The 15,230-nt window shown below is 37.7% G+C and overlaps 1 protein-coding gene across 1 annotated transcript in view; it reads right to left on the bottom strand.

The window, feature by feature from the left end:
- PRIM2 (DNA primase subunit 2) overlaps positions 1–15,230 on the bottom strand; it is a 266,903-nt gene that overhangs the window by 195,305 nt on the left and 56,368 nt on the right. The window lies entirely within an intron of this gene.

The raw sequence follows: 15,230 nt of genomic DNA on the forward strand, positions 1-15,230 counted from the left end.
GGGGGTGGGGGCCAGGCTGTTTGGGGAGGTATAGCCTTCCCTACCCAGCCCTCCATACAGTTTCGGAACCCCGATGTGGCTCTCAGGCCAAAAGGTTTGCCCACCCCTGCTTTAGAGCCTACAAGTCCAATCAGTCCTACTTCTCGTGCAGTCAATCGCTAAGACAAACAAGTTTGTTTACATTTACGGGAGATAATGCTGCCCATTTACAATGTCACCAGAAAGTGAGAACAGGCATTCGCATGGCACTTTTGTAGCCAGCATTGCAAGGAATTTACATGCCAGATATGCTAAACATTCATATGCCCCTTCGTGCTTCAGCCATCATTCCAGAGGACATGCTTCCATGCGATGATGCTCGTTAAAAAAAAAAATGTGTTAATTAACTTTGTGACTGAACTCCTTGGGGGCGAATTGTATGTCTCCTGCTCTGTTTTACCTGCATTCTGCCATATTTCATTTTACAGTAGTCTCGGATGACGACTCTGCACATGTTGTTCATTATAAGAACACTTTCGCTGCAGATTTGATAAAATGCAAAGAAGGTATATAAAGTGAGCACTGTACACTTTGTATTCTGTGTTGTAACTGAAATATATTTATTTGAAAATGTAGAAAACATCCAAAAATATTTAAATAAATAGCATTCTATCATTGTTTAACAGTGCGATTAATTTTTTTAATCGTTTGACAGCCCTACTTTTTTCTACCTTTCAGTTTGTTAAAACTATTAAGAGACTCTGATTGTTAGCCTACAATATGACCTTCATAATGTTGCTAAAAACACTCCTCTCCCCCCCCCCCCGGAGCAATCCAAAAAGAAATCAGTTTTCTGACGATTAAAAATAGAGAAACCAAAAGATAAGGCCAGGGCATCTCACTGGCCCAATGCACAGAATAAGCTTTAAGACAGCAGAGTTTTCAGAAAAAGGATTTTTGTTTAATACATAGGATTTGAATCAGTTTATAAAAGCGTATTTCAATATTATGTTTACAACTACAAAACTGCAATTTTCAAACTATAAAGTAAGTTTTGAAATAGCAAAGTCACTTTATTTCAGTGTTCACAACAATTCTCTTCCCATACAAAATGTTCAATCATAGGGAATGAGAGTTAAGAGGAAAGTTGTGTGTTGCAAGTCTTCGTATGTTAAGAGGTTTAAATCACATAATAATAAACCAGAAGAGCAAAGCTAGCTTATAAGTGCTTACAGGGTTTTCAGCATTGTACATAAAGACAAAAGAATGCATGGTCCATGGCCTATAAGGAGATGATGATCTTTGTGTCGCTAAACCAACTAAGATGCATCTGAGTCCTTGGAATTCAAAGCTTTGTTTTATATAAAAATGCATTACTTAATAAATATTTGAAATTAATAATCATAAAGCCCCTTTTTATTTCTAAATAAATTAAAAGCTTAATATGTGCTGTTCAGGAGACATTGTTAAAATTTGTTTTTGGGTTGGGTTGGGAGAAGCGTAAAATTAGCTAGGGTAATTATACCTAACACACACAGTTCTTTGTGGAGGTAGTCTGGATGTGGATGTTAAGTGTTAACATTAATCCAATAAACACAATCATTCACAGGTAAGACCCAAACTACAAAACTACACCTTCGGTATTTATAAAGAGGGTATCACTGAAATATCTAGGAATTTCTGAAAGAAGCATTCAATTTGCTGCATGAAAATAAAATAAATTAGGGTAAATTTGAAGTACATAAGGAAAAACAATAAATGCTCACTTATGCCTAAATTAACAAAAAAATTATTCATTTTCATAATATTTCCTTTCGAGTGTTCATGTTTTTCAGTAAGTCTTCAGCCCCCTTGTTAGTCTCTAAGGTGCCACAAGTACTCCTGTTCTTTTTGCGGATACAGACTAACATGGCTGCTACTCTGAAACTTGAAACTAGAGTAAGCAGAATCAAACCTGTCAGTCCCTGGTATGGGATTAAGCCTGTCCTCTGAATAGCATGCCAGTGACAGAGCTTCCCATATCAGAATTGTATCAAACATAACATCTTATAGTTCAGTTTAAACAGCTGGTTAAAGTTTAAGTAAACCTCATCTATATTTAGGTACGAGGTTAGAGTACCAGCTGAAAAATCATTCTATCATTAACAACGAGGAGTGTGAACTACATTTTTCACAATTCTGAACAAGACACTAAATATCACAGTCAGAGATGGGGCCAGTAGTCTGCAACTATTTAGGGTTTTAAGAGTCTGATTCTTCTCCCACAGAAGTCAAAGGCAAAACTTCCATTAAATTAAGTGGTGATCTATTTGTGATTTGGCTTTTAAGGTGACTGATATTACTGAAGTCCATGTGGATGGTCGTGGAATGACCTTCTAGATCAATTCATTATATCCTTGGACGCAGTAACAGAATTAAAATGAGAAAGCATCAAGATCAGGTTTTTTGTCTTTTTCATATTGCTAACTGCAGGGGTCAAGGACAACACAATGGCAAAAAAAAATCATCTTCATGCACAGATTGGACTGCAGTTACAATTATCAAATAAATCATATTTCTTAAAAATTTACCCCATCTCTCAATATGAAGCAATTAGAAACCTAACATTGAGCCTCCTGGTTTACCACAAATCTACAGCTTGGCAAATACCATGGAATTAATTCAGAATCAGCTACGGAAAAATGTTAACTACTGGCTTCAGAAGTCTCTACTTGCCAGTTTCCTCTTGCTGGCTTTAGCTGTGTAGATTTGATGAGCTTTCATCTCAAAAGACAATGCTTTAAAATACCAGGGCATAAAATTAGAGCCCCAATTTCCTGATAAATGACACATTGATAACCATAGAAAAATTATCCAAATTATTTTAGTGATATGGCAACTGTATCTTTATAAATTTGTGAGGAGGTGATCTTTAGGCTCCATTTTCAATCCTGGATTATGTCAATGGAAAATGTAAGTGTTCTCTGAAGCATAGTTTACATCAGAAATTCTCTAGCTGTAGTCTATATACCACAGAGTATGAAGAGTCCTACGGAGCACTCCTCCGCATTTTACCCTTCTAATTGACTTGCAAAAAATTCCTAAAATATTTTCCAAATATTTCCATAGTACAGATTTTTGTAAGGAATTGTTCTATTTACCACAATTATGTTCTGCACTCTTAAATGGAAGGGAAGGTGGTTCACATGACCACAAAATGGAGAGGTGGTGGGTCCACAGGGCAATCTTTGTATTCAACTGTAGTCCACGCTAAAAATAAAAGCTTCAGAATCCTTGGTCTAGGTCAACCTTATGTAGGTACGAATTATGTTCCACTGTAACTTATGTAAAACAGTAGGAAAATATGGTCAAAAGAACACTATTATACTGAAAGCTACATTATGTAGTGTGACAAAGTTCCTCCTCTATCTTGGTAGGTCCTGCGCTTATTGGCGGATTTTCTCGCCTCAGAGATTCACCATGTGGGTTGGGGAACAGCCCAGAGACCTTCCCCTCTGGAAGAACCCACAGTCCAGGTCAATTGGGAGGTTTGGGGGGAACCCGGGCCCGCCCTCTACTCCGGGTTCCAGCCCAGGGCCCTGTGGACTGCAGCTGTCTATAGTGCCTCCTGTAACAGCTGCATGACAGCTACAACTCCCTGGGCTACTTCCCCATGGCCTTCTCCAAACACCTTCCTTAGTCTCACCACAGGACCTTCCTTCTGGTGTCTGATAACGCTTGTGCTCCTCAGTCCTCCAGCAGCACACCCTCTCACCCTCAGCTCCTTGCGCCTCTTGCTCCCAGCTCCTCACACACCCACCACAAACTGAAGTGAGCTCCTTTTAAAACCCAGGTGCCCTGATTAGCCTGCCTTAATTGATTCTAGCAGCTTCTTCTTAATTGGCTCCAGGTGTTCTAATTAGCCTGCCTGCCTTAACTGGTTCTAGCAGGTTCCTGATTACTCTAGTGCAGTCCCTGCTCTGGTCACTCAGGGAACAGAAAACTACTCATCCAGTGACCAGTATATTTGCCCTCTACCAGACTCCTGTACCCCACTGGTCTGGGTCTGTCACAGTAGAGAACTACATACTGTAATTATTTTAATTGTGCTATTTTAACAGTGAAAATGCACTATTTCCTCTTTCTGCTCAAGGACACCCTTGAAGATTAGATAAGTCATCTAAATTGTTTTCTTGTGATTTAAAAAAGGCACAATACATTTTAATTTCCAGAGAGGAATATATGTTTGCCTCTCCCAGACCTTGGGTCAGTCTCTGCTTCCACCACCCCACAAATGAAGACCTACCTTAAAAAAAAGTCAAAAGCTCCATACAGAAAGAAACAGAAGTTTTCCCTTTCCCTTTCAATCATAACTCTCCTTCTCAAATATTTAAGACAAATATATTTATGTATCAATTCAATTTTTTTTAAATGTCAATTTAAAAAGAGGCCCCATCCACTAAGGAATTCAAACAAAGCATATTTGAACACAATTTTAAAACAATATTTTAAATATGGTTCTAAGACCATTTAGCCTTGTCTATACTGGCCAGCCAAACTAAGTTAGAAACTGACCAATAAACAAATTTCAAACTCTCTTTAAAGGATAGTGTAGCTAAGGCTAAAGAATGTGTATTTAGTAACAAAAAGGAGAGAAAATAAATTCAGTTATTCTAACCACCTACCATGCTCTGCTATAAATGTACTTACCATCATCCACATCCATCACAGTTCTCAGTCCAGTTTTAGACTTAATCCTGCAAGGTCTTAGGTACTTCACAGGCCATACCCCAGCACCCCATAAAATCAGAACCTCGCACTGTAAATTTCTTGGAACATAGGCATTTTAATATGTTTAACATGAACACCTATCATGCTGTATAAATAATACATAAGCATGTGTGCTTGTAAAAATACCAATACATGAAAGGATATGTTCCTTATATAATTTGCATCCTTTTATGCACTGGATGACATAGTGAGCAATAGCACTTCTAATTAGATGGGTTCAGGATGTGTTGTGACAACAAGTACTATTTATTTGCAAAATGGAGCATTATCATCTCTTTACATTTTTATCAACTAAATGACAAGATTAGACTAACACACCATCTCTTTCATTCCTTACATGTCAATAAGCATTAGTAAACAAATAAGAATTCTACAAATCACAACAACCCACTGTTGCTAACTCTTTATTTCCCCATTATATTTCAATCAAAGCTCTAATAAATTTGCATAATGTTTTAATGATAATAAAGTCATAAAATGTTACTTCCGCTGACTATTAATGAAGCTTCTAAAAAGTTTTGTACCATCAAAAGATCAGCGTTTAAAACATGAAAGTTTTTCCACCTTAAGTGACATCTGTTATGTTTTATGCACAACAATTTTACACTAAGTCTGATCTACCAGACAACTATGGTAATGCATGAATTATAACCAATCTCTCGTGCACACACACAAATCTGAAGACAAAAGAACAACAAATAATATTTTATGGTCAATTTTGTTATATAATTAGTCTGTGGGCTTTAATAAAAAGATTACTGGCACAGACACAGGAAAAACAACTGACACGAGAGAATTATTTTTCATCTTTAGATTATGTTCTTCCTGGGAATAAAAATTAAGAAATATCAGAAATCTGACAAGATAAATATACTGCAAAGATTAGAAACTACTGTTTACTTTACACATCCATTATAACACAGAACAAATGTACATGTTGAAATGCATGTTTTGACAGGTATGTTACTGTACAATATAGTGCATACACCATGCATATCACAATAGAAGATAAATATAATCACATGAACCCATTATATCAGGGGTGGCCAAATTTACTGACCCTCCGAGCCACATATGATAGTCTTCAGAAGTTCGAGAGCCTGGTGCACCTGCCGGGGCTCAGGGCTTCAGGCTGCAAGACGTGCCTGCTGGGCCTTGGGACTTCAGCCCCACTCCTGCTGAAGCCTTGAGCCCCAGCAGGTCCTGCTGTGAGGCTAAAGCGCCGAGACCCCCCTCCCCTGCAGGGCAGATGCCCCTAGCCCCACCCTGAGCTCCTCCTGCCTTAGTCTGGTAGGTGGAGAATGGGGGGTAGCAGGGGAGCCCCTGCGAGCTGCACTTTAACTGTAAAAGAGCTACATGAGCTGCAGTTTGGCCACCCCTGCACTATATCTTTGTGCTCCCCCAATATATTTCCATTGTGTGAACCAACTGCACAGACAGTGGTATAATCCTTCATAATACCACATTAGAATTCACTATCATGTCACCAATCATGGCACCGAGAACCCTTCCCTTCACTCCCCACCCTTCCCTGTGATAGTACTGAGTGTTGGTATCATAGGCTGTTCCTGCACTTGCATGTTAGTTCTGCTGAGTGGGCAAGATTGATAAACTCAGTGCCACAGAGGTATTGTCAAAGTAAGGAGTCTGAGCTCTAAGCTGGCAACTTTTCCAAAGGGAGGGAGATGGCAAGGTAAAAAGATGTGTTCTACATTCACTTATCTCTGAAGCCTACCATACATTTCAAACAACCCATAAAAAAACCCTTACATCTGAAAAAGCATCTTGTCCTAAGTGGGTCAAACGCCTCGCATCCTCTTTATAGGGTGCTGGTACTCTAGTATCTATTACTTTGCATGCAGCATTTTCAACTGCCAACTGGAGAAAACAGAACATTCAGGGAGTGTTCTCTGTCAAACAATGGAAAGCAATCTGGATTAAGAAAAATACCAAACTGCATTTTTATTTAATGCTGCATGCACACATATTCAGTTACATACACAACAGCAATTTATCCATTAGTGAAGGATTCTATAAAATACAACATTCCTAAAGGCTACAGAGTAAGCGTCAAATTATTGCAAACAAATCTAGGTAAAAACGCTTTCATGAAGCATATCAATATATTCACTAGTACAGGTTGAACTTCTCTAGTCTGGCACCCTCGGGACCTGACCGGTGCCAAACCAAAGAATTTGCCGAACCATGGGAGGTCAATATTATAGCGAGCAGGTCTCTCTTTATTTTTATCTCGCCAAGGCAAATAAACTGAACAACACTTCAATGCGACCTAGCCAAGGCTTACCAGCTCTCTTCACAACAAAGGGTTAGTGTTACACAATTTTACTGTATTGGCACAAGGAAATAAATAGATAAAGCATAAAAAACATAAAATAAAATCATGCCAGACCATTGATGTTGCCGGACCAGAGAGTTTCAACCTGTATTAGCTATGCTATTAATTGGTTTGTTAAATAACAAATGCTATTATCTATACATAAAACAACCTCCATGCAGAGTTCATCAGATGCTTAAGTTATGATTTCCTAAAAAGTTTATACATGTACTTTCAGCTCAATATAAAAAAAATGTAAAATAGCACAAAGGCTGTGGAAATTATAGAGAAGACAACTTAATTATGTACATGTGTATAAATGCATCTGCTTACATTGCAACAGCCTCATAATGTGCTATAAGCTTAAGAATTCATTGTTAATTAATTATTATTATGATTTCTAAATCCTTATTCACCATCAGGCTATTTCATATCACATTTCAGCTAAGCTCTATATAGTGGGATAGTAGTATTATTTTGATCTGCCTTATGGAATACCTGTAGATTATTGTCTTCATTTCTCATTTCTGAACACAACAGTGCACACAACCTGGCAAAGGGGTTAAGAGAGTTCTTTACTTCTCTCAGCAGTAACCGCAGGATAAGGTAAAGAGCTGAGCTGACTAATTCCAAAAAGTGATGTCACAAAGTGATCTTGGAAGCCTAAGAATGTCAACTTCAACACAAAGGCTTGGGGACAGAGCAGGGGATCAGCAAGGTATTCTCTCCTGTTTTTACACTGATATGGAGAATCCCAGATGACAGAAAGGCATTAAACATACAGACCATTATTAATTTCAGCACTGCAATACATTAAATGCACCATTTCTACATAAGGTAATAAAATTTCCATCATTGGTGGATGTTAATTTTAAATAAATTATTACAGAATATAATGTAAAAAAATCATCTCTCTACTTCAAGACAATTACCACCACAAAACAGACATGAGCATAAGACACAAAGAGTAACCTGGGTTCAGTAAATAAACTTAAACTATATTGTATATTTCCTTAAAAAATTATAAATTCTCTCAAAATGAAAAGCCAAGTAGGATTTTAAAACAGAATATTACTAAAATGCAAGGGTATAAGAGGAAGAATTATCTTGTGGTTAAGGCATTGGACTGGGACTCAGAGTGATATGGTTCACTGATAATGATTTTTGTTGTTCTCTGACCTTGCTTTTGCAATACAGGCAACAGAAAACTTTTAGAAGCCCATGAACCCTAAAAAAATTAAATAACAATTTTATTATATACTAACACCCATAAGTATACAATCATGTATATTATATATACACATATACACACACACACACACCTCTGAATGTTCTGCCACAGTTAAAATACACTCGCCATACTTAATCATCCCATAACATTGTTCATAGATCCTACCTGTGCAAAAGTTTTTAAATTGGAAACTACAAATGATGCATCTTTCTTTGTAGTCACTGAATACTTTTTTTGCTGTATGAAAGTGGAACTGTCAAAGAACCGAATTTACAAGTACCAAAAAAGCTATTTCAGTATTCTGTTGTTCCCTAGCAACTAGAATCTGCTGATATTTTCTCATCACAAGTGGGTAATATGGATAAAATCTGTTGTGTTTCAGTAAAATCATGTGTCAACGAAAGCAGTTCTGCACAGCAAGAAACATCAAGCTGTAAATCATGTGGTAAGCCAGGAGGTATGTTTTAACAGATGTAGACTTTGGCTTTAAAATCTAAATTGATAATTATGATATTTAAATAAAGAGGTTTGTTAAACATGTCATTTGGGGAGCATACATTACCTTACATTTACTAAAAACACCACATGGGGGTCAAGGAACATATTAACAAGTCTGTATCAGCTAATTATTAAGGATCAAATTCCAGCTCCCTGGAGAATTTCATTCAGATTGGGATTCCAGAATACTTGTGCATTAAAAAAAAAAGGTATCTGGCCTAATTAGTCAAGATAAGGACTAGTTATTGAAAAGAGAAAAACCAGTTCCTCTCCATTAAATTCATTTTTCTCAGAGAAATATGTCCCCTTGTCTTCACTGTAGGGAACTGAAAAGCAATGAAGACAAAGGAAAAGTAGAGAATACCTTCTAAATAATCATTCTAGCTCAATAATTATTATACTTCTATAGAGATTTCTAATGAATAATGCTTCTAAAGAGGAGAGAGGATAGCAAATAAAGTTTGTATAGTGCTCTGTAAATATGTGAATACTTGACCAAATTTCGGCACAGAATTTCTTCCAAAGAAGCAGACATTTTCCATCCAAGAAGCAGCTTTCACTGTGTCATGGAGTTAGCTTTAATCCTTTGCAGGAGGAGGATCTGTTTGCTACATATGACTCAGATAAAGCAGCTTAGTCACATGGCAATTGACTATTTTGAAACCTTTTTGTCTTGTATCTGGGATGGAAAGCTATAAACAGATACGTTTTCCTGAAATCCTTTGTCCTTTTAAAATAATTCTTGGTAGCTTTCTTTAAATCTAAAATTATGCCAGATTTTCCTTTTCATAAAATGGTTTGGGGCAGAAAAAATCTGATTTATTGAATATGTCTAAAGTTCAAATATCCTTGATGATATAATTGAAAAAATGCCTTAATAGATTAAGAAAAATACAGTATAGTTTTCAACTGTTCAAAGTGAAATGCCTGGTTTACATTTTCCAGATAGGGCATTCCATAGTAGAATGAGGGTTAATATTATCAAATGGTCTTATAAACTTAGCTATCCCTCTCCCCTAATATTAAACCTATCAATTTAACATATAATAGGGTTCTTCTACCCCGACTCTCCACCAGTCTGTTGTCTGATCTTGGGGGCAGGGGGGGGGGGGGAAATCACATCTATGCCTCAATTTCCCCATCTGTAAAATGGGGATAATGATACTGACCTCCTTTGTAAGATCTATTGATTAAAAGAACTATATGACAACTAGGTATTCCTAATATCCTGCCTAAGGCTGTTAAGAGGTACTCAACCCGAAAGGTATTCTAGCACCTCAGAACACCAGACTTTCAAGAATGAGAGTTTTTCTACATATTAACACTTGAACCTCATCCAAATCCTGGTAAACTTTCAGAATTTGTATTTTTCTGCTACTTCAGAATCTTAGCTAGGAGTACCAGAAAAAGCCTGTCTTTGCTAATTTCTCCTTATTAGATTTAGAATATCTAGTTTTATAACTAAAAATTAATACAACACCCATGGTTTCAGTGTTACATTTAAAATATACAGATCACAGAAGCAGACAGGCACAACCAAGTGATACTGGGCATTGAGGGGGGATTTAGATGCTTATACAGTGTCTTACTAAGGTAACAGAGATCCCAAAATAAAAATTATTTAATGGATGGTAATTGACCCCAGTGAGGGATTACACCAAACCTTTCCAAACCATGAATCTATTGTAGAGATATGCAGGTCCTTCCAATGAGCAGTAACTGTCAAATAAGCTGCCAATATTAAGTTAACTGCTTCTCCTCGTTTGGTTTGTATTACACCTTTAAACATGTTGTAAAGCTTGTGGCATTAATATTGATTGATTGTTTTTTTTAACTTGCAATTATACAGTATTTTCCATTTGAAGATCTCAAGCTATTATATTATTCTCTCAATGTGAAAGGGTAATTATTTTATAATTCTGATTCTCTGAAAATATCATTCTAGTAGGATTCCAGCTCCCAAAGTTTGTTCTCTCTAGTACAAAATAGGGAGAAACTCCCCCAAAGCGCTGAGCTTTTTGGTTCCTAAATACAACTGTAGTGGGTCGGGGTGCTAGACATTACTTCTGACTATTGGACACATGCCACAAAGACTGCTACCACCATCTTCAGAACATTAATGCATTCCTGATAGGAAATAAAAGATCCACGAATAAAAGAAGTTAGCCAATCACAAATCAATGTTTAAAAAATACCTTAAACAGAACAATGAAAATTAAGGGTTAAATGCACAAAACAACTAAAGCACCTAACTGCGTCTTTAGGCCCTTAAATCCAACATTTAGGCACCAGTGAGACCATCAAAACCCCTGCTCAGCTAACTCTGTAGGCATTTAGGTTTCATGCACCCAGACTGGGCTCTTCACATAGTCATTCCCTCACCTGCCTTGCTTGCTGGACCCAATCCAGGTGTTCTGAGCACACCTAAACTCATACAAAACAGCCAGGAGCAGGTGACGCCCCGCCTTACAACCGTTATCCCAGTTGTTAGAATACTCTGCCCCAGGATCCAAGTTCAATTCCATCCTCTGCGTGAGGTGGAGCAGGGATTTGAACTTGGATCTTCTCCAGTCCCAGAAGAGTGTGCCAATCACTGGGCTTTGGGGGTATACTGGGGCAGCTCTCAGTCTTTTCTATTGAAGGGGGGAGGTACAGCTCAGTGGTTTGAGCATTGGCCTACTAAACCCAGGGTTGTGAGTTCAATCCTTGAGGGGGCCACCTAGGGATCTGGGGCAAAATCAGTACTTGGTCCTGATAGTGAAGGCAGGGGGCTGGACTCGATGACCTTTCAAGGTCCCTTCCAGTTCTAGGAGATAGGATATCTCCATTAATTAAAGCTCAGCTCTTCCACTGGAAGCAGGGGAGTTTGAATTTCCTACATCCCAGGTGAGTGCTCTATCAACAGGGCTATAGAGTTATTCTCAGTTTCTCTAGCTCAGTGACTAATTATCTACACACACTTCAAAATTTTCATCTCAAATACACAACATCCTGAAAGAAACAAAGCTTTAGAGGGTTGGAGGACATGGGCTCATCAACATCAGAAAAAAACTTCTGAAGGACTAAGACCCTGAAGCAGGATTCCACACCAGAGGTGAAATCTAAACAATATTTTGTAAATGTATGAAGTGAAGGCCAACCAACCTGCTTTGCACGTATCTGAGATGGAAACATGCCCAGACTGGAAGCTACCTTGTCTCAGATATGACCTTCTAGTTTAAGATCAGACACTGCACCCAATAGCTATTTTTACATGGTCCCCTTAATGACGGTACTAATCAGGGACCAGGTGTCAAATGACAGAAGTGTTTTCATCAGAACCTTTTAGCATCAAGTGTATGGAAACACAAACAAATCCTGTGTACATTTTTGAAGCTCTAAAATTTAACTGCTGAAAATATTTAAATATTTAACACTGTTTTAAACCTGTATGCAAGTTTTAAACTCATGTTAAGCTTTAGCTCAAGAGCACTTGAAATGGCCAAGACGTTAAACCCTCAAAAAGGAGCTTTCACCTAATGGAAATGTCAGTTTCTTTCTTACAATGCTAACAATTTAAAGTTTCAAAATAACTTAATGATGCACAGTTAGGCTACACCAAGCTGCACCAAGCCTACTATAGTTCTCTTCATTTTCAGTGTTTTGTTTCACATGATTTCAAACAATACAATGACTTGTGCCATCAGTTAGAAGTTAGATATTAAACTAAAATTACATGCATTTAAAGAGTCAATCCCACCATGATCCTATTTTAAACATTCAACTTCTTAATAAATCTTATTGGAGGGTCTAGAGCATAAATAAATCAAATCAGAAGTGTTTCCAATTTAACAGTCAAGAGTGCATCTCCATTTTTTTCATGCTGACAATTTGAAATAACTGCAGAATGAAATCTATTTAAATACAGTCAAATTCAGTTTTAGAGTACATCAAAATAGAACTCTAGTGACTTTGCAAGAACCACGTGAAGGTAACCATACAGCTCCTTTGGTAGTAGTTTGACCTTCACCAGATACTCACACAAATTCTCTTAGGGCTTGTCTACACTAGATGGTCTGCAATACGTATGCCGCACTAACAGCATGCAGACAGAGCTGCTCCACCCTCTTGGAATTTGCATCAGTGTGTACACATAATGGGCTAGGTGCACACTAAGCATAAACCATATGGGCGGATATCCCATGGTCTTTCGCTTCACTGCTGAGTAATGTGTATTCTGGGATGCTTCTTGCTGTACATTTTGGGGATTCATAGCAACAGCCAGGTGAAAGCCAACAGAATTCAGGGACTTGATGGTCAAACCCCCAAAATCCCATAATTCCGCTCCATCCATCCCATGCTTCCTTTCTGGTCCCCATGATTAAAAACTGGTGAATGGCCAGAATTTGGCCATTTGTTCCTGGATTCAAACATTACTGCAATATTACTCAAGAAGCCATACAACATGCCTCAGACAGCTGCTTCGAATCAACTTGACCCTAGAGTGATGGAGGGCACCAAAACAAACAGACAGGTCGATCGCAGATGTCCACAAAGTAGCATGGGACAGCAGTTGGAGGACTGCCGAAGTAGTACCCAGTAGCACTGTATACAAACTAACAATAGTCTGCACTGACTCAATTTGCTCCAAACATAGGATGCTTTGAAAGAGAACTCCAGAATTCATACCAATTATGGAGCTAGTGCCCTTTAAGGGTTTGCTTCATGTGTATGTAGTCTTTTTCAATCCACACTAAAAAGTAATCAGTTTAAGGCTTGATACAAGAGAACCCAAGATTCAAATCAGATGATATCACAAACAGCAATATTGTATCTATCAAAATGTGAGATTATTCTCCAGCACCAAACAAAAACAAGGCAGTTATACATTTTGATTACCCACATTACACAAAAACTGCAGTGACTTTGAAAAAGCAAAAAGGTTTCAATGGTTATCACTTAACTATTGGGCTTGTGGCAAACTGTTTTAATTAGACTGCTTCTTAGCTTTCAAGAATGTTACTCATTGACTAAAATAAGGATGCCTCTGGCTTCAATTATACTGTACAGCATTAATGGCAGCATTAGCATAAGAATATATCACTATATGTTAATTAAATACAAATACCTCCTTCTGCAGATTGTATCAGACTACAAACTTGAATTACTATAATGAAAAAACTGCATGCCAAACAGAGCTTCTTCCACAGTGATCTCATTGTGTGCCTTTAATAGTTTAAACAAAAACGTTGTAGTCTCAGTTTTAACTTGAGTTTAACATACCAATAACTTAAGGATAAAACGGCTTTAAGAACATTTTAGTATTTTGCATATCCTCTTATTTTCTATATTATCTATAATCAGGACCCCTCCATGGCAGCTATTCCTAAATTCTACCATCTTGGTTATTTTTATTGCAATGAAATATCCTTAATTCTCAGTCTTCCCAACCCCTAAAACAAACACACAAATATAGATGGTAGTTTAAAATACTTAGTGACAAAGTTTAATACAATGGCTTCCATTCCCAAACCCTCGTAAGTAGTACAGAAGGGAAGTGATTGCATGCAATAAAAAAAGAAAAGAAAATCTAAGATGAAGGAAAGGTTGGCAATAGAGGTGTGGCAAAATTAAATAAATATTGTAAAGTAAATCAATTTTTTAATTTGATCTCTTCACCACACATTTGTATTGCAGTAGGGCCAGGGCCCATCTCACCTATAATGGTAGTGCAAGTTACTGAGAATAGGAACAGTTACTATTTGTCTGTTTTTTCAACAGAAACGAGGTTTTGAAACTCTTTCTCCAATCCTCTTCTTTTATTCTGAAGGCTGCTATCACTTCTGCTTACTCATTCAAATTGAACAGACTGAGCAACACCAGGATGTAAAAAATCAAACCAAAAAGAGACAGAGGAATACTGCATATAATGCTCTTGTGCATCCCACTGTCATGGGGGTGAGAGAAAGAAAACCTAAACTATGTTCAACCACTCTCCAAATTCATAGATTTTAAGGTCAGATCTAGCTTCTAAATACGAGACGGGATTAGGCGATGTGACACTGCTCTCCCAGGTCCCTCTACAGGCTGATGGGACTGAGAATGATTTGCCAAGAGAATCTAATCCTATGATTCTATCCCCTCCCTGCTCTTCCCCGGCACAGCATGGAAGCACAAATTACCTCAAGGTATAGCTTGTAGGGCTTTTTATGCAATGGTATTGCTGAGTGGAGACAAAAGAGGTGCCATTTCAAAAGGGGTAACTTTGTTTGGTGCTCCAGTATTACATTGGAGGGGGAGGGGTTGAGGTCTCAGTGAAATCCTCCTACATCAGTGAGAACCTATATTGTCTGAAAAGGAGTTGTAAGGGTACAAGTTAGGGATTAGTATTACTGTAATTCTCACTTAAGATCTCTCTCTGCATATTTCCTTCCTATC

Source organism: Terrapene carolina, unplaced genomic scaffold (assembly GCF_002925995.2).
Source record: "Terrapene carolina triunguis isolate 2854851 unplaced genomic scaffold, T_m_triunguis-2.0 Scaffold42, whole genome shotgun sequence".
NCBI classification, from domain to species: Eukaryota; Metazoa; Chordata; order Testudines; family Emydidae; genus Terrapene; species Terrapene triunguis.